A 23,689-nucleotide genomic window follows, 5' to 3' on the forward strand; every position below is an offset into this window, starting at 1 on the left:
TTGGAGAGGATGCGGAGAAAAGGGAACCCTCTTGCACTGTTGGTGGGAATGTGAACTGGTGTAGCCACTCTGGAAAACTGTGTGGAGGTTCCTCAAGGAGTTAAAAATAGACCTGCCCTACGACCCAGGAATTGTAATGTTGGGGATTTTCCCGAAAGATACAGATGCAATGAAACGCCGGGACACCTGTACCCCGATGTTTCTAGCAGCAATGTCCACAATAGCCAAACTGTGTAAGGAGCCTCGGTGTCCATCGAAAGATGAATGGATAAAGAAGATGTGGTCTATGTATACAACGGAATATTCCTCAGCCATTAGAAATGACAAATACCCACCATTTGCTTCAACGTGGATGGAACTGGAGGGTATTATGCTGAGTGAAGTAAGTCAATCGCAGAAGGACAAACTTTATATGTTCTCATTCATTTGGGGAATATAAATAATAGTGAAAGGGAATATAAGGGAAGGGAGAAGAAATGTGTGGGAAATATCAGAAAGGGAGACAGAACATAAAGTCTCCTAACTCTGGGAAACGAACTAGGGGTGGTGAAAGGGGAGGAGGGCGGGGGCTGGGGGTAATGGGTGACGGGCACTGAGGGGGGCACTTGATGGGATGAGCACTGGGTGTTATTCTGTATGTTGGTAAATTGAACACCAATAAAAAATAAATTTATTAAAAATAAATTTTTTTGAAGCTGTTGTAAGATCCATAAGTTAAAATTGTTTTAAATACAAAAAAAAATTTTAAATACTTCTCATTATTTAAATTTTTTCTCCTTACAACATGACCTTCTTTAAGTCTAGTAATGATTTTTCTTTTAAATCTATTTTAGGTCATATTAATGTAGCCACACCAGATTGCACTATATTATTTTCACCTTATTTTTTAAATATTTTATTTATTTATTTGAGCGACAAAGAAATAGCAAGACAGGATGCCCAGTGGAGAAGCGCAGAGGGATAGGGAACGTGATGTGGGGGTAGATTCTAGGAGCCTGAAACCATGATTAGATACTTAACCAAGAGCCACCCAGGTGCCCTTATTTTTCACCTTTATACTTTCAATTCTCTCACTTCTGCTATTTTAGATATTATCTTTTAAGCGGTATTTAATTGGAATTCATATCTTTATACAGTATACATTTTTATACTTTCACATGGAACATTTATTCTATTCACATTCAATTTAATTACAGATATATTTGGGTCCGTATCTACCATGTTATTTCTCACTTCCATTTTATTTCTTCTACTCCATTATTTCTTTCTTCTCTCCATTATTGCCTTTTGGTTGTTGTTTGTTCGGATAAGTATCTTTTCTCAAATTCCAAGAATGTATTTGTCTGCATTTCAAACACAACTGACAAAACCTGTCAGTGCCCTGAGCACAGAAGACATTCGGATAAAACAGAACTGTCTCACAACAGAAGGTAAGTTCCAATACCTTTGCCAGCCATTTTAATAATAGAAAACGTCTTTCTAAAATGTAGTATATACTATACCTATGAAAGAAAATACATATTAACATGTGTCTTAAAATAAGAAACACTCGTGTATCTACCATCAGCCCAGAATTCTGAAGAAAAAAAATAATGTTCTGATAGTTAAAAGATTAACCTCTGAATTCAGCAATAATCATTCTTCATCATTCATAAAGTTAAATATCATTTATTCAGTCCCTACATTTTGCAGATTCTGGTGATAAAACCTTTAGAAAAGGACTTACAATCAAATTATCAAATAAATATACAAATGAGTATATAATTACAACAAGGGGAAGGAACATGGTTCTTTGAAAGTACAGTAAAAAATAAATGAAACCTGAGGAGCCGGGGTGGCTCAGATAGTTAAGTATCTTCTGCCTTCAGCTCAGGTCATGATCACTGGGTCCTGGGCTCAAGCTCCTCGTGCCTAGCAGGGAGTCTGCTTCTTCCTTTCCCTCTGCCTCTGCCCTGCTCATGCGCTCTCTTTTTCTCTTCTCCTTCTCTATCTCTGTACCTCTCTGTCTCAAATGAATAAATAAAATCTTTTAAAAATAAATTAATAAAACAAAACCTGATCTAGACTGGGAGGATGATGTGGTTTTCAAGGAAGACTGCTCTGGGGAAGCAATGCTTCTATTGAGAGCTGTAGGCTAACAAGCAAACAAATAGTCTTAATTCTTCAACTATTTTTCTGGAAATATAGAACATTAAAACATTGTTAAATCGAAGTTTCAAACTGGAAATTACAACAGTTCTATTTCCATATCTTTGCTTTTTGAATGTCAACATTTTGATAATTTAGAATACTGTCCCATGATACCATTGGTCCTAGGCTCTTCACACTCAGTAATCTTTCTAATTATTCTGCCCCAACCACTCTTGCAAACACACAGTGGGATCAACTTGCACTGAGCAGCATTTCCTCTTCAGACCAATGGGATGACATCCATACTAAACATTTGATGTTATGACCTATTCTGCAAGGCTGAATCTTGCCTGATTTATTCTAACTTGATAATTTCATAATAAAAAGAGTGCACTGTGCTAATTTAGTAATATAATAACTTACTTAGGGTTTAAAAAGCAAAGTGAAGTAAAAATCCCCTCTAAAGACAAATGCCATGCAGTATCTAAAAGCAAAAATATAAATACCACAGAATTTGAATAATGTTTAGGCATGCCTTAAAAACAACTCTTATATGTGTGTGCATTCCAAAACAAATGTTCCTTAACAACTGTATTTTTTTTTCTTTCGTTTCTTTAAAAAAAAAAATATGTACTTAGCTAATTCAGGCAGGTTAGTTTGAGCCAAAGAATGACCTCAAAATCTTAAAATATATATAGTTCAAATCACATAAAGATTTCTATACAGAGAAAAATGGAACATTTTAGAGTATATCCAAAAATAATTAATTCACATTTATAGATTTATAGATAATTAAAAACATTTATGTATTTTTTACTTTTTAAACTTTTAATTGCTGCCTGTTTAAGGCTTATGAGGGATATGTGCCTAATAATCTGCATGATTTGGAAATACTGACATGAGGCCTCTTGATAGGAGTCTAACAAAATAAGGCAATCATTTGAATTACTGTGCAAGAGTGATGGCTCTGTGCAAAATGTTTCCTCTTTTGCTACCCAATAAAAATCTGGGTGCATTATGTAATTTTTTGTGTCTTAAGGGCCACGGGATGTCATGAATCAGTGGTGAGGCTTGACAGATTTTATGAATATCATTCTGCAAATGTTCTCTGGGCCATACTTTCTCCTTTATATTCCAGAGGAAAAGAAAAACCAGAGAGCAGTTCTACGCATTTGTTCTTGTTAACCTAATGCCAAAACAAGCAGGTAGTTAAATTAACAGCTATGCAGAGGAATGAAATATGTGTGGAAGAATCCATCTCCATCTCATAATTTAATGTGATATAGAAAGGACATCCTGATGTTTGTCTCACTTTGTCACACTTCAACCAGTTTTTTATTTATATCCATATTTTACACTTTGCTATATAATTGTAAGTCTCAGAGTGGCTTTCAAAAATACAAGTGTCATACAATCCCAAATGAATTTAAAATTTGAAAATTTGAGACAAGAAAATATGGTTGCACAAGTAGGATTGAAAAAAAATATGTACTATGAGATTCCAAGGAGAAAATTCTTTATTATATACTAAACAATATCAACAACTCAAAATAAGTACAATGACCTTCACAGAGAAGTTTCTTCTAAAATCTTACTATAAGATGATGACAACTCACCAAAAAATTCAGTAACAGGGAGCTGGGTAGGAAACTCTCTGAAGCTCTTGACATGTACTTAGAATGTCTAGAGAAGTAGGTGGATCAGCTATGCTTAAGCAAATAAAGTTGTTTTCAATATGATTTTTATAGCTATTGAGCAGCTCTCAGGATCCAGATTTTACTCTTTGGTAAGTATCTAAAATACAACTATATTTCTTATTATGTACACTACCATGTACATCAACAATCTGAGAAGATAGATATTTTCTTGGGTAAAGTAAAAAGTTAAAACAAGTGTAGTCTACTTCTGAAGTACCCTCAGGAAATGTTTTTCCTACTTTAACACTGGCAAGAAACATCATAAATAATTTTAACTTGCAGAATGTAAGTTTTGTGACTTACTGTAGAGAATCCTGAAGCTTCATATAGCAATAAAGGAGCACACAGAACATACCCAAAATCTTTTTAGGAAGGTATACACCTAGAATTCTTCTATAAAGAGAGTGTTCAGCAGAGACAAAACTCATGTATTTGACTTCAGTATTCTAAGCAGTGGACTACATAATCTTGAACTTTGTGTCTCTGTAAAAATAAGACATTCATATCTATAGCTTATATAGATGGATGCAATTAACAAATAAAGTAAAAGTAGACTACTAAGATTAATGTTTTCAGATGTTGTCATGCTTGGATACATTTCTAAATGTAGAAATTATAAATGGAGACACATACTGACTTACACTATATTTTACCATGAAATATATATCAAAAATATCAGTAAAGAATGAAATCTGTAATGTACTGAATGAGGAAAATAGTCATTGTCTGAACATTTCTAGTTCTGAAGATATACCCCTCATATAGGCATATATGTTGTACCTACTACTACAAAATACTCTATAACAAACCATTCTAAAATTCGGTCACTTGAAACAACAATAATTTATGCTCATCCTTCTATTTACTGGTCTAGGTTGAGTTTATCTGAGTAGCTCCACTGATTAAGAATAGGCTTACTCATGCATCTGAGGGTCTCTTTGTCTGATGTGGGCTGGATTTGGTTAGCTACAGAAGTTTGGCTCTGCTTTACATGTCTTACCCTCCTTTCCTGAATCCAGAGTGTTAGTTTGGCTGTATTCCTTCCAGGTTGATAAGAGAACCTCCAGAGAGCAAGCAAAAATATTGACGGCTACTTTGGGCCTGGGCTGAGAATTGGCTGTTACTTCTGTCCATCCTATTACTAAAGCAAGTCATAGGGCTAAACCAAAAATCAAAGAGGAGGAAATATGCTGAGCCCATGAAGAGGAGAGGAAGAGAGTAAATATGTTTTAACAATTAATCAAATATAGCTCAAATATAAAATATATTACAGCAATTTCTGTTAAATACTTGAGATGTTCATCAAAGTTAAACATTTTATGAAATGGAATGTTTTCATATAATAAGCACACTATATATTTTAAAAAGTGTTATTTTATAGGTCTGATAACAAACATACCTTAAATAGAGTAAGAGAAGCATGTGAACAGTGAAATAAGAATTATATAAGCAACAGATCTTTAATTCATTTATATCCTTTATCTGTGAAGGGATTTTGGTTATGGACACTCCTAGAAAAGAAAGCAAGCATGTGTTCCTTCTCATAATCTCCTTGTAAATATGCTAAACGGTTTTTGCTGGCAGGAGATTCCTTTTCTTCCATATGCTTTTATCAGAATGTACCTGGTTTTCAAATACACCTATGGTAAACAAACCTATAATCTATAAATTTACTAGCCTTGGCTCCCTAGAAAATGTCCACAAGGATTGTAACTATATCAGCATGTATTAGCCTTCTAGGACTGCTATTAACAAACACTAAAGACTGAGTGGCTTAAACAACATTAATTTATTTTCTCACAGTTCTGGAAGCTAGAATTCCATGATCATTGGTACCTACAGACTCAGTTCCTGCTGAGAGGTCTCTTCCTGACCTGTACCTGGCTTCCCTCTTTCTGGATTTTCACATGATCTTTCCTCAGTGTGTGGATGCCAACAGAGTTCTCCATTGTCTCTTCTTATAAAAACACTAATCCAGTTCAATGAGGATCCCACCACTTTGACCTCATTCAACCTTAATTACTTCCTTAGAAGCCGCATATCTAATAATAACTATATTGAGGATTGGCTTCAACATATGATTTGGAAAGGGCAGTCCACAACAGATCATAAAATTCAAATCTTTTCTGACTTAAAATGCTCTTCCTTCCTAAGTAAACTACCTATATACTTCATCTGTTAATCTGACTCAGAGTGCCTTCCAGTGAGAGAACATAGGGCTGAGGAATCATACCAGGGGATCTGAACATCTTCTTGCTTTACCTGTGTCTCTTGCTACTGGATAATTATTAATAAAGCATATCCTGAGTAAGAGCTTTGCTTTGTGTATACCTGACTTGACAAAAGAATCCTTTGCATTCTCTCCTGTGTGTAGTGTTTCAAGAACTACGTGGATTTTTAAACAAAACAAATATAATGATGAATAAGAACATAAATTACTTATATTTAGTCAGTTGCTTAAAGATAATTGAATTTACTAATGAGTAAATCCTAACATCAAAATTCGACTTCCCACAGAATGCTTGTACATGGTTAAAGGGCCTAGAAGAACTAATTTTATTAACCGTAAAGTAACAAAATTAAATTTATAACCAAAAAATACACTGACTAGCACATAACTAAAAAGAAATAAAAATTAAAACAGATGTAATCGCAGAATAACAAAATAGACTGAGAAAGAATCATAATAGTAATAATAATCTTTGTTTTTAATTAGATTTTACAATGCATGTCATGATGTAAGCCCCCTCATTCACAAAATGACAGGGTTTGAATTGTGTTTGTTATATTTATTCTCACCTACTGTGATATTTTGGCAAGTTCTAGTATCATAACCAAGTGTTAATTAATGTATCATAATCCTCACTGTGGGATACATTTCTTGACACACAAACTAATTCCCAAGAAAAATATAAAAAATGTAAAATCTTTTCAAATCTGTAAGCTGGAACTTCTAATTAAAAGTTATACAATATGTTCCATAATGTGAAGGTGTCCAAAAATCTCTGTACATAGGTTAGAAGGATGCAAAGCTCTTGGTGGTGAAAAATTCTGGTCTCTGTACAAGAGATATTTATAAAGATCAGCAGATCAAACTAAAAGTAGAAGCTTGTCTTTTAAAATGCCAAAATAGAATGACACCTTATTTTTAATAATATAAGCATATGACCCTTGCTCAGTACAATAATAAGGATTTTTCCCCAACATTTTAAATATTCACTGATAGTTCAGTCCTGAGATATTTGCAACCCAGCCCCTGAAAATTCTTATTGGTTCATAGAAGTATACACTAATTATTATTTAGTCATCTATACTTTAAGTTTTATATTAAAATCTTTTTCTTTAGCCTCTTAGAAAATCTTTGTCTTTTTGAAATATTTTCTCAAGATCACATTCACCATAAGTCAGTATACCAAATATAAAGCCCATTTTATGTAATTGCTTAATTGAGAGTTCTCTTCATACATGCTTCCTCCCAACCACATCCTTTGTAAGAATATAGCTTTTTGAATCAACAGATAATCAACTAAACTATGGAACTTCATACCTATTTCCCCAAAACTAATAAATTATACAATTAATAAGTTCACCTTATAGACCTTTTTAATGATCTAGTATCCACTTTTACTTTTTTCTTTTTTTTTAAGATTTTATTTCTTTATTCATGAGAGATCTAAAGAGAGAGGCAGAGACAGGCAGTGGGAGAAGCAGGCTCCTTGCTGGGAACTCGATGCGGCACTCGATCCTGGGACCCACGATCACCACTGAGGCACCCAGGCGTCCCCACTTTTACTTTTTTTCTTTATTAAAATTGGATTGTATATGTGCTACTTGAAATATTTTTAAATGTGTACAAAAACAAGGTATAGGCACAATTTGCTCTGTTTAACATTTGGGTACAAAATATAATTTGCTCTGATACACAAGGAGACCACCTGGCTTGAGGGATGTGACTCAGAAACCCAACTCTACTCTCTGATTATCAATAGTAACAAGACAGCTGGCTGTTGGGGAAGGTTTTCAAACCATAACAAGTCTCTACCACTCTCTAACAATCCACAGCAAACCTATGATTTATTTACTAAAATGAATGAATTCATATGCAAAAACACTTTACATCACAGACTCAAAAAATATTCAATCAAATTTAAAGAGTATTTTCTATTCCCAGTTAGTTACAAGAAATAGTTCTAGTCTAGACCCCAAGCCCCTCACAGACATTTTGAAAATATCATTGATGGGTAGCTCTGTATGTGTTTCTCTCTATAACACTGATGACATAATGTAATCTCAGGCCCTCTGCATCTGAAAACAGTAATACTCAATTTTCTGGCAGTTTTCCTTAAACCTTTACATTCTGATTCTAAAAATACCAAGTAGCATCTCCTCTGCCAATAAACTTTAATTTTAGAGGGCAACAAAGTGAGTCTAAGTAAAAATTGTTGCTAATTCATTATAATTATAATTCCAACTACTTAAAAATGTAAATTGGATGATTATATGACAAACTGTCAATGAAGAAGTATCCTATATTTTAAGGCCAGCCTATGAAATCTGGGTACCACTGGCACTGAAGCATTTAAAATCAATATTCTGATGTAGGGAAATTCCCGAAAGCAATACAATACAAAACAAGGGGGCAGAACTATTATCACTGTTCATTGCTTTGTGGGTTTTTTTTCTTAAAGACTTATTTATTTGAGAAAGGGAGAGACAGAGAGTAGGGGGCGGGGGGGCGGGGAGAGAATCTCAAGCAGACTCCCTGCTGAGCACGGAGTACGATACAGGGCTGTATTTCAGGACCCCAAGATCATGACCTGAGCAGAAATCAAGAGTCCTACATTTAACTGACTGAGCCACCCCAGAGCCCCACTTTGTGGGTTCTTAAAAAGTATTTTTGATATCTTTTTGATATTTCATGTGAAGATTATTAGCTGCACATTCTCAGCGAAAGAAAATATTTGGATAAGGTGTTTGGGAATCTCTTCCCCCTTGATTTTAATGCCCCTTAAATCATGAAGAATTTTTTTAGCCACAGACAGGAGGGTATAAGCAGCAGTAGGATCAGGAGGGATAGAGCAATATGAATGAAATAAAAATAAACAATGCTTTGAAAGAAATGTTTTAGACTTGAAAAAGGGAAATATTAATTTGTGTAGTGGATTTCAATTCATTTCTCATACATACAAATCATTTTTAAAAAGACATACTATTTGGTTTGGTGATTCCATTTAGCTTTACCTATTTTCCAAAATTCTAATAGAATATTAAAACATTTAAAAGAAAAAAGCATCATGTTTCAGCATGACTTGTGGACTTAATACCAATATTTATCCATATATTCCTAATTAGCAAAATTTGTGCTTAATGAATATAAGCATCATTAAGTATATCGATTATTTAAAGAATGCTTCCTTTGAGATATAAATAACTACAGTAATATTTACCCTCTATGTACCTCATCTTGCTACATCAAAGGGAAAACTGAGAAAGGAAAATTAAGGAATTATTACAAGTAAAAGAAATTTGAGAGGAAAAAACCTTTAAAGGATCATTTACGGGCTTAAGAATTTACCTAATCAAAAGCACCTACAACCCTGACAAAGCAAAATTCAAATTCCAGTTGAAATAAGCCACTTAAAATCATAAAATGATTTTTATTACTCCCAGAAAATGGAAAAATACAGTCCAGTCATCAATCAATTTTTTACATTTTTTGCATGTAGCATCTGAGAAAACTTCATCAAAATCATTTTTTCTGAGTTTATTATTTCAACAAGAAGGAATGCTTCCACAAGGCTTTTTATTAAAGAATGTGCTTATAGTATGATAATTTATGTCTAGTTCATTAAGCAGGTGTTCTGGGCAAGATAATATAGGGGAAATGGCAAATATGACACACTGTTTTCCATTAACCCCTCTGGCACTGACAGTCTGAAGCTCCCCTTCTGAAGACTAATCCATTTTGCTTAATGCTTAACATTTTCAGATCCTAGCTCTGGGTGCCAGAAAGGTTTTATATGTTTGAAGTACAAGAAAAATATGTGGCAATTTTGAGCACCTAGTTAGTTAACCCTAAAAAATCAATTGACAAAAGCCAAAAGCATCAAAACTAGAAAGGCTCTTTGTACAATTGGTATACACCAAACCAGGATGCTTTACTCTATCACTGGAGCAGATGCTATAAATTCCTTTTCAACAAATAGAAGGAAAGCTTTCTTTCTTTTTTTTTTTTAATATGACTGCTATTGCTACACTTTAGAAGGCTCTTTAATCAACCCTCACACACACACACACACACACACACACACACACATTCATTTCAAAGGCTGTTATTTAGGAAAAGTGGGATTAAAACAAAGAAAGATAATGAATATGATTACTCACAGTATCTAAACCAAGGGTCTTAGGATCACGAACTGCCTCCTCTCCATGGCTAAATTTAGCTCACAATTTTGCATAAAGCACTTTGGATTTAAATGGATTTGCACGTTGTAAATGAGCTCCAGTTTGCCACAATTCCCACCAATCCTGCTATAATGATCCCTAATCTGTTTTATTCATTTATTTGATATGCTTAATTCTCACAGGCATTTAAATCCCATCTAAATATTTATCTCCCAAAGTTAGGGTTCACTTTCTCCTTTGGTTTTATTTTTTTCTAGGATTCAGTATTGTAGAATTTAGTATTGTTCATGATTAGGAGCACTCTGTTCTCAGATTACCTAGATTCAAATCCGAATCAACTTCTATTTAGCTAATTACTTAACCTCTCAAAATCTTACTTTTCATCTGTGAAAGGGCAATCATATTACCTGCAGTAATATCTTCCTCCTATCTACCAGCTCTAACCATCAGTGCCAGCTTCACAGGCATGCAACCTATGCACAGGGCCCCACATTCAGAAAGGGCTAATGTTTGGGTAAGTGTTCTATTGTCTCTGGCCTTAAATTCCTAAGCATTTTCACCTGGGTGGCTCAGGGGTTGGGTGTCTGCCTTTGGCTCAAGGCATGATCCTGAGGTCCCTGATGGAGTCGGCTAGAGCTCCCCGCAGGGAGCCTGCTTCTCCCTCAGCCTGTGTCTCCGCCTCTCTCATGAATAAATAAATAAATATTTATATTCCTAAATATTTTCGAACAAAGAGCCTAGCAATTTTCACTTAGTAGGCCCTTCAAATTATATAGCAAATTGTGCTAACTACAGACACTGAACTTTTAACCACTTAGTTACAGAGCTTTCTCCATACTACATCTTAAAATAGATCAATGTGATGTGGAAATAAATGAACTTACAGTTATTTCTAAGAAATATTCCATAAGAAAGAAAACAGATGTAAATGAATAACTGTGTGAAAATACAGATATAAAAAAAGGGATAAAGTCATACTAATATGCTTCGTTGGAAATACAGACCCGTTCATTATGCCCATAAGATAGTCAAATAAATTATAAAGTAATATGCTTCTAAAAACAGAGGGAACACTATTAGTCTCCTATATACTACTGTACTATAGCAGTCAGGCTACCATCTCCCCATGTTTTAAGCCCAAGAATTAGGCAAAAGCTCTTAGACTGTGCTAAGGACTGAAGGGTTTTCACTCCTACCCACAGATGAAATCTCTCAGGTACTCAGAACACCCTTTTCCTGATTCTATCTTCTGCCAGCCATCTTGCTTTTTTCCATGAGTAAGGTATATGTTTACTGTTTATCTCAATTATTCCATTAAATAAAGCCATATGCTTTTTTTAATCTAAAATACGGTAAGCAAATCTCCAAGCTATGTAAGACTGATGTATCAAAAAAGTAATGGAAATCAAGGCCCCAAATTTTGGCTTCGTATGATTATGGATGCCTACAATGAAAAAGTAGTCAACTTTGGAAAATAACAGTAATTTCAAAGTATTCTCTTTTTTTCCGAAAAAGAAAAAATATGTGAAGAGTATATGCTAGTGGAGGTTTAGATTGATCTGTTATGAAAAATAACCATAAAAACTGACACAAGAAAATGGCCATAATATGCACAGTTTTAAGCAGCATTGGGTAACTTAAGCAACAGAAATTTATGTTTTCACAGTTCTGGAAACTGGCAAGTATTAAGTTCAAGGTGTAGGCATTTGATGAGGGCTCTATTCCTGATCATGATAAATGACAATCCTGTCACTGTTTCCTCACATGGTGGAGACAGAGAGAGTAAGCTTTCTGCTGTCTTCTCAAAAGAGCACTAATCCTGTGAGCTCACCTAAACCTAATCATCTCCCAAAGGCCTCACCTTCAAACACCATCACATCACACTGGGGTTAGGACTTCAACATGTAAGTTCTAAAGGAACACAGTTCAGTCCACAGCACCAGACTTTACACTGTGAAACAGAAACTGCTTAAAAATGATAGGAAAATGCTTTGCACATTCTTCACCATACAGCCCCTAAGTCAAAGATGTATGTACATGCAAGAAAACAGAGCAGCTCACTTTCTAAATCCCTGAAAAGCTGTTTGTGGTTATTTCTCTGATCTTTATTTCTCTGATCTTTATTTCACCAAGTCAACCTATCCTTCTGTTCTAATAATTTTCATCAATGTTTTCCATGTAAAACCATCAAATCTACCCAAGTCTTAGAAAAAAAACTCTCAGTGGCCTAATACATCTTGACAGATACATTCTAGGAGCTGATCTCACAGTGGTTAAAAGACTGCATTCCAGAATCACCCTGCCCAGGTGCAGAGCCAAGCTCCACCACTATGGCTGTGTGAAAAGTAGTATCTCAGTTTGTTCTCGCATAAAATAGGAAGTAACGGTAGTAATAGCAGTACTTGTAGGAATGCGAGAATTAAATGAATTAAAGTGTCTAAAGTGTGCAGGGCAATGCCCATACATGGTAAATAAATCTACTGGATCATACAGGTATCATCTGCAAAGGTTGTGAAGAATATCTATGTCCAAGTCCCATACAAAGATACTAAATTAAAAACACCTAGGTAGGGTCTAGGAATATAAATTAGTAAAACCAATGTGCTAGTGGCAAGTCCTGTTTGGGAACTGTCTATGTATTCTCCAAACAAAAAGGTGCTTAGTGCAAGAAATAACACTTGTAGCACTGTTTGCTGTACTTGCAGATTTTTACTTACTACTTGAAATTAGATGGAGGAAGTATACAGACATTCAACCGTAGTAAACTGCATGTGAGAAGAGTATTTGACTACTACATCCTTGGACAGAAAGTAGAAACCACTATCAAAAAAAAATCAAACCAATATAAAAATTCACAATATAAACAAATGTAGCTTTATTCAAATTGAGCCAGGAAAAATAAATGTAGCTTAAGAAATAACGTGGAAAACAAGAGAGTATAAAGAGTACTCAAAATACTAAAAGGAGAGGAAATCGTTGAAATGAGCAGAAATTCTCAAAAAAAAAAAAGTACATGGAAATGGTTAAAGTATTGTACAATTAAATAAAAAAGATTCTATGTAATTGTCAAAATCAATACTACCTTAGTATATGTATTAATGGAAATATAAAATAACATTGTACAAAGAATCCTTTTTTTTCAGTGATTCAACAACTGTACATTATACGAGGCTCACCACAAGTGTAGCTACCTTCTATCACCATAGAACCACTGACTATACTCCTTCAGACCATACCCTTCATCCCCATGACTTATTCATTCCATGAATGGAAGCCTGTGTAATCTATTATAAAAAGTTATAATATTTCATTTTCACACATATAATAATTATTGTGGAAAAACCAGAATATAAAAATAAATAAAAGTAAACAACCTCTTATTATAGCATCACTCAAAGAAAAGAAATTGACATTCAAGTTAAGATATTTTATGCTTATATTTATATACATTATGTACATACATATTTGCACGTGTATACACACATACACACACTTAAAATATCTCCGATACTAGTATCATGGCATCTTCATTTGATCTCTATGTTGTCACTCTTACAAACTCACCTTTTCTCCACTATATAACTAATGGATAATTAAATTATATAAATCTGATTATTATTACCCTGATGTTTAAAATACTTTAGTACTTCTCACATCTCTGAGGATAAAGTCTTACATCCTTAATATGTCTACAAAGACCATCTACGCTCAAGTTATGTCTATTTTCCTACTTCCTCCTTCTCTAACTACTCTACAGCCATACTTAACTATACTTGGCTAAGTCTCTCAAACATGACATAACTTTTCTTTCCCTCAGGACTGGAGAACTATCCTCCAAGACCTTACCCACCCCCTCCTTTCCTTTCCCTAGACAACTTACTCATTCGCCAACTATGTAATATTTTGAGCCAAATGATTCCCAGATTAGGTCATTGATAAAAATGGAAATAATGCTCCCAATGCTTAAAAAGAGGCAGCAGAATTTCATTTTTTTCTAGAAACCCGAAATAATAGATTAAGCATGGCACTTTGTGAGATTAATGATGAATAAAACCTTAATCCTGACATCCAGGCCACAAGGGAAAAGTAAGCGAACTAAACATTTATAGAGCATTCAATATATTTTATACATTTTACAGACAAAATCTCATGTAATTACCAAACAAAATATATATTTACCATATTTTACAAGTGAAGAAACTAAAGGTCAAAGAAATTACAAAAGATTCCTAACATCAAAATGGATTTAAATCCAGCAATGTCTAAATCCAAGACATGTACATTTTACATTACTCCCAGCACCACAGCTCAGCAGCTTACAGTCTACACATAACTCTAACACAAAGCACAATGTGACTGGCATGACAATAAAAGGTATTGTTGTAGTGCTTTGAAAAAAAAGTATCCTTCAGAGGAACTAACTGGTTGTTAAAAAACAATGTTAAGAGAAGCACAGGAGGATTCAGGAAGACTCCCTGAAGAAAGTGGCATTTGAGTCAGACCTCATATACTAAGGTTTTGAAATGATTCAGAAAATACTTAGAAATAAATCGTAAGTAGGGCACCTGGGTGGCTCAGTCAGTTGGGTATCTGCCCTTGGCTCTGGTCCTGATCTCAGGTCCTGGGATCCGGGCAGACACTGGGCTCCCTGTGCAGCAAGGAGTCTGCTTCTCCCTCTCTTTCTGCCCCTACCCCTGCTCCTTCTAGCTCTAACAAATAAATAAAATCTTTAAAAAAATGAATCCTAAGTAGCAAAACCAGAAAGGGTCATGTTAGAAACAAAACGCCATAAAAGGTAGCATTTTAACACTTGGATAGGTTTCACACATCCTGCCCAGTTCTCCTATACTAGTTACCAATTTTCACAGATGGCTAGGCAGAGAAGGTAACTCTGGTGACTTCAGAGAAAGTAGTTAATCAAATTCTTACAGCCTGAGATCTAACAATTCCCTGAGAAGTTCCCTTGGTGAGACGCATTGTAGACTATCTGTATTTCATAGCTAGTGAGGACAGAAAGCTGCACTTAAATAAGATGGTTGCCATGAATGATAATATTAAGGTACATGAAAACTAAGAACCCTTCCCTAATAGGACAGGTTGCCACATAATGAGGTAGATGGACAAAAGAGGTTGAGGATTTTTTAATTAAAATTTTACAAATCTGATACCAAGAGTATACCTCCATACACGGTTTTCGTAGACTTTTTAAAATAAGGTAACCAATAAACATTCTTATAAAAGGATTCTAAAGATGTTGAACAAGTAAATTTAAGTAGATAATGAATATTAAATAAGTTACCCTTCCAGAAATATTTTCTCAGGCATATTCTGGAATAAAATATACTTGCAAATTCTGCTACTTTTTTGAACAACAAATTCAAGTTCTACCTGAGAATTTCTTAAAGACAAATAACTAACCATAACTGTACCAGAAATTTATCTGACATGAACATACACACAGCTAATTCTAACAAATTACATCTTTCCAATGTTCACAAGTAAAAAAATAGCAAATATTTTAGTTGCTTAATTACTATACATCTTAATAACTATATTTTATTGAGTTGGAAAAAAATGGCTATGACTCTACCCTGCAATTTAAATCTTCAAAGTTAGCATTAAAAGAAACAGGGACCATCCATATCCCCTAGACTCCACAGGCAGGAACAGAATGGAAATTAGTAAACTAGCAGTGTGATACAATCATATTCCTTGTTCTGTCAAACCTTCTATTAAATAAAAACTGAAGTCATTTCATGTGACTGAAATTGACAAAGCTATCTTTCTATGAAGAGATTATCAAATTATCCGAATAAGCCAATAAAGAAGACCCCTCAGCTCCTTTCTGCTCAGTGCACCTGACTTGGCTGCTCCCTTTGAAGACACGTTCTTCTCTAAAGTGGCCACATAGCTGGTTCCTCTTTATCACCACCCATTGGTTCAAAGTCTACTTCCTCAAAGAAGTACCACCCTATATAGAATACTGTACCAACACACAGACATACACACACACACCTATTATGCTCTACTGTATTAGCATATTTTATTAAGTCAAGGTTCTCAAATGATAGTCCAAGGACTACTTGGGAACCACTAGACTTTTTTCAAGGGGACTGAAAATTCAGGCCTATTTTCATGATAATATTAAGGTATTATTTTGCCTTTTAAACTCTTACTTCCTCATGACTGGACATGCTTTGTTTTCAGATTCCACATTGCAGCTAACTTTTAACCTATAAGCTTCTTTTAATGTAATAAGGCACACTTGTTTTACATATTCAGGACATGCTGATCTACATGTTCATAAAAACTTTAACAGCTACATATACACACATACATGTAACATATAATATATATATACTTTAAATGTTATGCATATACATGTAAATTTATGTGCATTGTGTGTATATACACACAAGCATTTAAGGTTATCTAGAGCACGTAGACAGCCTATTAAGAAATTTGAATGAATTCAGATAATAGGTTGAACCACATGATGTTGCAGATACTGGATTATGACCTACAAAAATTGATATTTATTATGATTTAACAATAAGAAAAAAGCTTATCTGGGAAAGTTAATGGGAAAAGTTTACCTTGTCATATATATGAGCATATCCATTATAATCACATCTACTGTCCAGGTCCCCCCCTTCCCCCCCAAGAATTTAACCTTGGACAGGTAGTTCAATCAAACATCTGCCATAAGACCTTAAAACAAATGTTGATGGAAAATCAGCAGTCTTTTCAGGCAACAGGGACAGGTGTACCAAGAAGAGCAAGCTAGTTAGTTTCATCAGCTCAGGAAATGGATTGATCCCAAAGGCAATGAAAGGGAGACTTGACCATCTGCAGTTCCCAAGAAAATAAATAAATCAGATTCAGACGTCTGCTGCAACTCTGGATATGATCAGAACATCCCCTAATTCTTTATAGCATGGAACAATGGCATGTAAGATATTGTTGCCAACTGGCACAAACTGCTCTACTTGGCAGTCAGTCAAGGGAAAGAAGAGGTTTTTTATCCCCTCTATATGTCTTCAATTATGCTTTTATTTTAGAAAATAAAATAAAATAAATAAGGAAGGATAAATATTATCTGATATTAAAGGTCATGATATATTGTTACATAAAATAATAAAGTATTGCTTTTAAGATGAAATATCCTAATGGAGAAAATAACAATATGCATGGTGATGTGGGAAATGCCCTATTTTTAATATTTCTCTCCATGGGGAAGAATTTCACTAGCTCTAACACCCTGGCCTATCCCTACTCCCTCTTTCACTTTTCACCATATTATGAGTTTGGAAGGAGAACTGCGCATGAAAACAGAGATTGCTTCTGGTCTTCAAAGTGAGGTGCTTTTAGGGAAACGCATATCCCAATCTGCTCCCCCATGCCACTGATTTTAGAGAAGACTCCTCCCAGACTCGCTAAGAGAGAGGCCTCCTGGTCCAGCCCTGTTGTATAATAGCTAAGGCTGCTACGTCTCAGGTTCAGTATTGCTCATAAAGACATAACTTTCATAAAAACAAAGGTGAATATTCTGGCCTCCATGCACTAACCTTTTCATCTCATCACTCAACTGGCTCAAGATCTCAGTAAAGAAGATATTATTAAGAACTTCCAAGCTCAAACCAACCTCACTGAAAATAAACACACATTTCCAAGTCAGTTTTTTGAGCACTATTATCTCTACAGGCTAAGAATTAAAGAGGTTGCTGGCCATCACCTTGCACTGCTTCCCAGTGAGCCTGGGAAGGAAAAAAATTAGGGAGCTACTGGCTTAGAGATGTTAATGATTCACTTCCTTTTCTCCTTTCAAACAGATAAACTGAGGACTTATCTTCTGACAAACAAACAAACAAGCTAAAACAAACAAAAAATCCACAGAGCTATCCTGCCTTTTCACACCAGGTGAATTCGAACGGATTAATACAAATGAAGGTTGGTAAAATCTGTCTACAATGGCTGGGACGGTCAAACCACATGAGAAAACAGTGCATCTGGTAGAACTGCAGCCAAGACTATAGTTACAAGAACTCAAAAGTTCCCTTTATTTCATTTTGCTATTGTGAGAAGACAGTTAAGAAGAGTAACTTTATTCAAATTAAATAGCACTCTATTTTTACATAAGATAAATGATCATAATAGTCAATGACACTTTTTAAGGGAAATGCTGCTGGAAAAATTACAAAGCAAAGCAGGCCTAAACAGCTGCATCTGTTGGACTGGGTCTTCGCAGCTGCACAGAACCCAGGATAAAGGACAAGCAATTCTTCTCACTCATTCCTCTATTACTTCTAAATCTTCAGACTCATCTTTCATACTTCAATGTCATATTATTTTTCTTATTGGGCTGGCAGGGGAAAAAAAGATAATTTCACTGAAGATGATAAAATAAAGGGGACAGACTCTTTATCATAGGTATGAGTGAGAGGGAAAAAGTCATCTGATTTTAAGCCCTGGTTAGAGAAGTATTTTCAAGTATTCAACCTGGGTCAAGCCTGTGACTTCTGGAAGAGGTAATAACAGACCTAAGGTTTTCTAACCAATAAATGAATTGAGAGGTCACAGATTAACACTGTCAAAGCAGGAATGTCATATTACAAAAATAGTACTGCTTTGTCCAGAGTTCCTCATTTCCAAAAATTAAGCAATAAAACGGTCTATGGTCAAGGCAACCTTGCCTACAAATCAGGAGAGAACCCTGCCACTTCAACATAAACTCTTGGAACTCAAGTACCATCATTTGTAAAATAAAGCTGTGAGAACTGCTGAAATTTAAGGTTTCTTTTAACTGTGAGATTTTTCTGTGTCTATTATCTATGTTTATTGTAAGAGAAACAGATGGATAACAGGCACTTCTGCTGAAAGAAATGTGAAAGAAAACAAAAAGGCAGTACTAACGATAGCTAAACATTTCACGGAAGAAGGAAATCTAGTTATTCTGCTTTGGATTCCGTGCTATTTCTTTAAGTAATTATACTATCAGTTCTTGATTTCTAAAACACTCATTTTCACTGCTCTTATTTAAATGTGCCAAATAAAAAGGATCAATTTTTAAAAATAGTATCTATTTTTTCCTTATTAGAAAACGGCTAAATGTTTTAAATATAAAAATTCACATAGGAAAATAAAAATGATCTATAATCCTATCACCTAGATGTAACCATAACTAACATTTTCTATAGAGGAATATGAATGTGAAATGTGAAATAAGTTCCCAGATATTGCCTTACCAACTGGTACCGAGAAGCTTTAAGAATGGGTCTTTGTGGGGCAGCCTGGGTGGCTCAACAGTTTAGTGCCGCCTTCAGCCCAGAGTGTGATACTGGAGACCCGGGGTCAAGGCCCACATCGGGCTCCCTGCATGGAGCCTGCTTCTCCCTTTGCCTGTATCTCTGCCTCTCTCTCATGAATAAATTTGTAAAAAAAAATTTTTTTTTAAAGAATGGGTCCTTGTTTAGAACTGTTCAACTACATATCCTTGGTGGTCAAACTGAAATTGGCACCACAAGAATAAAGAAATCACTCTCATGTAAGTAATTATTAAGACCCAAGAATCCATACTGGGAAAACTGGTATAGTGAGGGAAGAAAAAATAAACTCCTACCTTACAATTCGCTGAGCAGAATGGACCAAGAAATTGAGTGCCCCAAATAAGAGAGTTCCACTTATTCATTACCCTACTAAACGGCATGCCTGCTTAATTAGAATAATCAGCAAGACAGAGACTTAGTTCAGTGCATTTGAATGAGTCCTAATAATAGTTAACTGGCAGGCCCATCTCATTTAAATGGAACACCTGGTGTTATCTCTCAGCCCCGTTCCCAGGAGCTGGCACTATGATATTTACTCACATTAATGTCTATGGGACAAGGTTTTTATTGTTTCCTTACTGCTACACCTTAGGGACTGCTAACAAAGTTTTATCTGGGTTTACTTTACTCAAAGACCTTAATCAAGTTATTGCATATTTGACACTGAAAATCCAGAGTGGTAGACTGAGGTTTATGACACACTTAGAGCTTTACTAAAAAGTATATTTTTAAAGAGAATACCTTCAATATTTTGAAGTATCTATTTTGCAGTATTACTATTATGTATCTGGTATCACAGTCAGCTAGTAAAATTTCATTGATAAGAATGACAAGAAAACATAAAATGTCAACCTCAAATGAGTTTGGTTCAAATTAAATTTTAACTGCTAGAAAACAGACTCTCTACCAAACCTGCTTCTTTAAACAAATAACCATGAAGACTACTGGTCTGGTGGGGATAAAGAGTGCAGAAATTTCATTCAATTCAAATCTCACAATCTAAAAAAATTTTTTTAAATTTATTTCAATATAATGATCTACAAAGTCCTTAGTATTTTTATAATCGAAGGACAAAATATATGATGGCCTACTGGTATCTAATAACCATTGAAAGATATGTAGCACTCACTTTTTAATATCCCACAAATAGTTTCTGGACAAGATGGTGAATTAATGCAGATCATTGGCTCTCTCTCCTAAACTCAACTCTAATGAAGTAACAAAATCAACAAGGAAACTGTTGGATCTAAGAAACTAACAGTCAACTTTTAAGAAATTTTTGTTTATAAAAAAAAGAAAGAAAATTTTATTTATGTTTCCTTTATTGGGAAATGGCAGCCCAAAATGGAAAGAAAGACCAAAGAAAATTTCTAATTATGTTCTTTTCCTCTTTCACATTGCACTGAACTGTACATTGCTCAGTGTACCAACACAATGAGCCATTAACAAACAAGTACAACAGGGAATGTCAAGGTAGCTGTCTTAGGTGGGTTTTTTCTGAGGCAGATATGAGATGGAGTTTGAGGTCCAAAGCATTTATTAAAGACCAATACCATGCATGGCAGACAGGAAAGTAAAATAAGCCACAAACTACCACAAAATGAGGTTGTATTAGTAGTCAGAGTTTTTGGAATTGTATTTATTTGTTCATAATGGAAATCCCTGCAAACCTAATTTGTTTACATAAACATAAAATGGTTTAGAAATAAAACCCACCATGAGAGAGGATATAGAGGTGAAATATTTGATAAGCCAAAGAGAGGAGTGACTGCAAGTCATAAAATAGTAGTCCTGTGAACAAATTACACATTGTCTTAGTGTTCACATGCTGAGGTTATTGAGGAGCCCTCAAGATATGTTCCTTTGTGTCAAAATTTATCCCGTTGTGTCAAAATTTATCCCATTATTGGCCTACTTGACAAGGAGACCATAGGTTTTGAGGCACAGGATTTGAATCAGACTTCGTCAACTACAGACCAGCTGTTATGACCTCGCTCAAATTACTTAGCTTTCTTCAGTTTCAACTTCCTTTTTTGTGAAACAGTTAAGTAGCACACATTTAGAATTTTATGATTATTAAACTAAGCAATTCATAATGTTACTCCACATATCCCCATCCGCACCTCTCCCTCCTATTCCCCAATCACTTGTAAAATTGTATTCTTAACTTGGTCATACTACAATTATGCAATATATTTATGTATATTATTTCAATGTTCCTAGATATAAATTAACCAATTCTGAACATTTTCAAGTTCTCAGATTATTACCACTTAATGGAAAAGAGGTATAGAAAGATAAGAGTCTTAGCAAAACTCAGTAGTATATAAGGAGTATATAAGGAAAAAAATATCTAAAATCTGCATCTAAATCCAGTAGAGCTAAAATTATACTTCAAAAGTCTAGGAAATGAAAGCTTTTTGGTAAAGTATTACTGAGAAAAATTAATATTTTAATTACTCCATTAGATTCATGAAATGTAGGATGTTTGCATTCTGTTATAATTTTAAGAGAATAGTGTGAAATAACTTATTATAATAATGTGAAATTCACTTTCATATGTAAAACAGGCCCAAAGACAGAATACTGAATCCAGTTTTATTTACCTTAAAGGGCTAGGAAAATTTATCAGATATATCTAAGTTGAGGCACGGAGTGTAAAACTAGCATTGTCTGTACAAGATAAAAAGCAATAAAAATTTTTTTCCTAAAAAAAAAAAAAAAAATTTTTTCCTTTTCATCAGAGTTTTAGATTGTTAATGACTAATGCTAAATATGAACTAAAATTGTCATTATATATATATATGATATATATATCATATATATCATATATATATATATATATATCAGTGTATTTCTTCTTTACTTTTGAATAAGCTGTCACTTGGAGTTATTTCAAAATAAATAGCAAATGGACCCCCAGTATTAAAATAATGAGATAGCAATCCAACTTTCTAGGCAAATATACATGCCATTTTCCAATAACAGGAGCCTAAAGAGCAATGGAAATAGATTTCCCTAGCAATAGATGTCACTCAAATCCATTATTAATTTTGTGCCTTACCCAGCACATAGAGGTATAGTTAAGATTTGAGCTCATTGGATAATTTAAAATTCATAGTTTCCCAAGCTTCTCAGAGTAAGGTGTTATACAAATATTAAATAGCAGTAATCATGATAATGATGAAATTATTATACTAATCTTCATCTTGCACATGCTGTAAGTAATTCTGAGGCACTTTATCACTTGGCTATGTGCACATACACACAGCCAGGGAGGTTTTGGGGGGTATATAGAATTCCCTTTGAAATCAATGGGAACTCTGCAATCAATTCAACTCAGCTGGGGGGTAAGGGAGGTGGGGAAGAAAGAAAAATCGCAGTGTAACACTGAATAGAAGCAAAGCAAACAGAAAGAAAAGCACAGTTCAATGATTTCAAAATTAAGAAAAAATAAGGGAAGGTTGCTATTTTTAATTAAAAGAAATAAAATTATAAATATTATTTTATAGGAAAGAGTGTAAAAATAATAAAATAAAAATTTAAAAAACAGTCATGTAATTTCTTGCATAAGAAATGAAAACTCCCCATTCTTTTAAATAAGATCCAAATATGTTCATTTATGTTTCTTGGAAGTTCCTAAACCTTATTTTAATTTGAAAATATCTCTCCTGTATCATATTTTAAAATCCTCTTTGTGTCTGCTAAAATTGGTTGCTGTAATAGTCCTGAAAAGAAGGTGATAAATTATATTTAAAAAGACAGCCTTCTGCATTACTGAGAATTACATCAGCACCTGTGGCCAAGAAAATCATAAAAACGGACGCCTTCAGAAAAGATGTGATAAAGTGTATTTCCTTATAATTAGAATAGTAGAAACTACAAATATGGTCATGTTTAATATTGAAAATATGGTAGACGATGCAGGGAAGGTATCTTTATAACTATTTATGTAGCTTAAAAGCTGTTTCTTTCCTAATTTTATCCTCAAACCCATATTTAGCCCAGAGATGGAAACCATATTTATAGAAACAATCTTCTTCAGATTCTTTAAGATAAGAGGGCACAAACCAACACCTACAAATTTATAGTTTACTCAGCCAGTCTGTAACCATGGAAACAGATTGA

General features: G+C 34.3%; 1 protein-coding gene across 15 annotated transcripts in view; it reads right to left on the reverse strand.

Annotated features, from left to right (window-relative positions):
* The window catches only part of LOC140620186 (zinc finger protein 385C-like), a 450,118-nt gene that overhangs the window by 384,599 nt on the left and 41,830 nt on the right, over positions 1 to 23,689 (reverse strand). For 3 of the 15 annotated variants that reach the window (XR_012019942.1, XR_012019943.1, XM_072804085.1), the window contains exons 1-3: positions 4,828 to 5,096; positions 4,183 to 4,310; positions 1,219 to 1,381 (exon numbers count right to left, since the gene is read on the reverse strand). The exons of 1 other annotated variant lie outside the window; for it this stretch is intronic. The gene's annotated coding sequence lies outside the window, so the exon portion shown is untranslated. Of the gene's footprint in view, positions 1 to 1,218; positions 1,382 to 2,553; positions 2,873 to 4,182; positions 5,111 to 23,689 lie in introns of those variants that run through there. 11 more of the 15 variants (XR_012019944.1, XM_072804084.1, XM_072804087.1 and 8 more) reach the window with 9 other exon arrangements.

The sequence above is a fragment of the Canis lupus genome, chromosome 28 (assembly GCF_048164855.1).
Source record: "Canis lupus baileyi chromosome 28, mCanLup2.hap1, whole genome shotgun sequence".
In the NCBI taxonomy this organism is placed as follows: Eukaryota; Metazoa; Chordata; class Mammalia; order Carnivora; family Canidae; genus Canis; species Canis lupus.